Here is a 2833-nt window from a genome sequence, read left to right as displayed (position 1 = left end):
CTGGACTTTTGAAATAACTTTACAAGTTATCTCTGTGAGAACGATATCTGGTACTTATACCATTATTACTTGTTACGAGACGACAGTAGTTCAAGGTGTATACATACGTCGAGTTCTATTTTTGTGTTGAAATCTAATGTTGAATAAACTGACGAGCAAGTTTTTGGCGCCGTTGCCGGGGATAGCACGCTGAAGTTTTTCTTTTTAAAGTAAAGTTCATAAAGGTTAGTTTTTCTACCATCTTTTTAAAAGCACCATGCATGCCAAGGCTGTCGCACGGTGAATTTTTTCAACTTGATCTGTATATTGAACAAACTTTCAGACAACGAAGAAGAGTGCAAAGAGCTCTTCGAGCTTTAAACTCTGAAACAATGGCTGAAAATGTGATTATTGACGGAGAAGGTATAATTAGAAATGAACCAAATATTCCATTGGTGCCACCCATTTTTTACTAAAACCATTGATGTTTCAAATGCTTAATACAAACTGCCAGTATGCTGGTTTATCTTCTAAAGATCCTCATTCTCATCTGTGTTCTTTTACGGAAATCACAGACTCTTTTCTCATCCCTGATGTTTCAGACGATGCTCTGAGACTAAAAACTTTTTCCATTTTCACTAAGGGATCGAGCAAGAGCATGGTACAATTCTTTGCAACCAGACTCTGTGACTACATGGAATGAAATGGCAGAAAAGTTTTTGAAAAAGTATTTTCCAGCCACGAGGAATGCCAAATCCATGAATTAAATCTGTACTTTTAGACAACTGGATGATGAAGCAGTTCCTGATGCATGGGACAAGTATAAAGAGCTGCTGAGAAAATGCCCTCACCATGGCATTCCGTACTGTATACATCTAGAGACATTTTACAACGGTTTAAATGTCATTGCTAGGCAAATGCTCGATGATACTGCAGGCGGAGCTTTCACAGCTTGCACCTATAATGAAAGTTTTGACGTACTTGAAAAGATTTCTAATAATAACGAACAATGGTCTGACCCACGTGCAATGCCACTGAAGAAATCAGCTTGAATAAATGAGGTAGCTGCTGTCTCGGCATTAACAGCTCAGATCACTAAGCTAATTTCAAATCTAACATCTAGCCCATATGTGCAATATGATGCTAATACCTTTAATCCTAATGTTCAAACAGTGGAATGCGTGTACTGTGGTGAAGGTCACTCTTTTGAGCATTGTCCTGGAAATCCTGAGCATGTAAATTTTGTCAACAAGACTGGACCATTTTCGCAGACTTATAATCCTGGATGGCGAAATCATCCAAATTTTTCATGGCATAGTCTAGCTCTTAACCCACCAATGCAAAAGCCTCAAGGACAATCCAATTTTCAACCGAAAGGACAGTCCAATTTTCAACAAGGCCAATCTAATTTTCACTCACAAGCGCATCAAGGCAATCATAATAATCAACATGCTAATTTTCAGAGTCATCAGTCTTCTTTCCAAAGCAAGCCCAAACAGCAAGCTAAATCATCTACTTCTTTGGAAGCAATATGAAGGGTTTTATAACCTAAACTCAAGCTTCAATTAAAAATCTTGAAACTCAAATGGGATAAATGGCTTTGGAGATAAGAAAAAGACCAGTAGGTTCTCTACCTAGTGATACAAATGTTAAGGTTGTTACTTTAAGGAGTGGAAAAAGTTATTTAGAAAATACCCAAAAAGAACAAAAAGAACGAACCAAAGCAGAGATTGAAAAGAAATGTGTAGAACAAGATTATGTTACCTCTGTACCAGATCTTGTGACTACCATTCCTGTGAACCATTCAGAGATTACTTGTGAGCCTCAACCCATAGTCAGGCCCATAGATAGTACGACCATTCCAGAAAGATAAGATTTTCCATTGTTATTTCCTAATGAACCCAAACTCCCAAAGAAAGTGTTGTAGTGGATGTGTCCCAATCTGGTGACAGTCCCACAATAAATGACCAGACCAGTCCTATAATCCCTGAGAGAACTGAATCAGAACCAATTGTAAGTCTAGTTTTGAAATCCATTCGAGCACCAACTCTTCAAAAGACTACTTCTCCTATTGCAGTCACTCCTTATATTCCTTATCCCCAAAGATTAAGGAATCAAAAGGAAGAATTACCATTTAAAAAGTTTCTTGATGTTTTTAAACAGTTGCACATAAACATATCCTTGGTTGAAGCTATTGAGCAGATGCCAAGTTATGCAATGTTTTTAAAGGACATTTTGAGTAAAAAACAAAAGTTGACTGAATATGAGACTGTGGCTCTGACTGAAGGTTGTAGTGCTTTGTTGTCCAGTAAAATCTCTCCAAAGATGAAAGATCTTGGAAGTTTTACAATCCTTTATTCAATTGGAGGAAAAGAGATAGGAAATGCCCTATGTGACTTAGGTGCTAGTATAAACCTGATGCCTTTATCTGTTTTCAACACCTTAGGCATAAGTGAAGTTAGACCTACAATCGTAACTCTTTAGTTAGCTGATAAGTCCATAGCCTATCCAAGAGGAAAGATTGAGGATGTCCTAGTTCAGGTTGCTAAGTTTATTATCCCAGCTTATTTTATCATCCTAGACTTTTAAGCCGACAAAGACATTCCCATCATTTTAGGGAGACCTTTCCTAGTTACTGGCAGAACCCTGATAGATATACAGAAGGGAGAATTAACCATGAGAGTCCAAGACCAACAAGTGACTTTTAATGTTTTTAATTCCCTTAGGTACCCGAAAGAAAGAGAAGAGTTTTCTACCTTGAGTCTGATAGAAACATGGTGTCAAGAGAAAAGTTTGGGGGAAATTTTAGGTTTATCTGAGACTGATAGTGATGAAGGGGAAGATTTTGAGGAAA

At 37.6% G+C, this 2833-nt stretch overlaps 1 non-coding gene across 1 annotated transcript; it reads right to left on the bottom strand.

Moving 5' to 3' along the window:
• Window positions 1–731: 731 nt before the first annotated feature.
• On the bottom strand, window positions 732–838 carry LOC112502792. The gene has a single exon (XR_003067766.1). It is a non-coding gene; the product is annotated as a small nucleolar RNA R71 (small nucleolar RNA).
• Between the last annotated feature and the right edge of the window lie 1995 nt (window positions 839–2833).

The sequence above is a fragment of the Cynara cardunculus genome, unplaced genomic scaffold (genome assembly GCF_001531365.2).
Source record: "Cynara cardunculus var. scolymus isolate 2C unplaced genomic scaffold, CcrdV1 Un_Scaffold_1937, whole genome shotgun sequence".
Classification (NCBI taxonomy): domain Eukaryota; kingdom Viridiplantae; phylum Streptophyta; class Magnoliopsida; order Asterales; family Asteraceae; genus Cynara; species Cynara cardunculus.
This window is presented reverse-complemented; position numbering and strand designations above follow the sequence as displayed.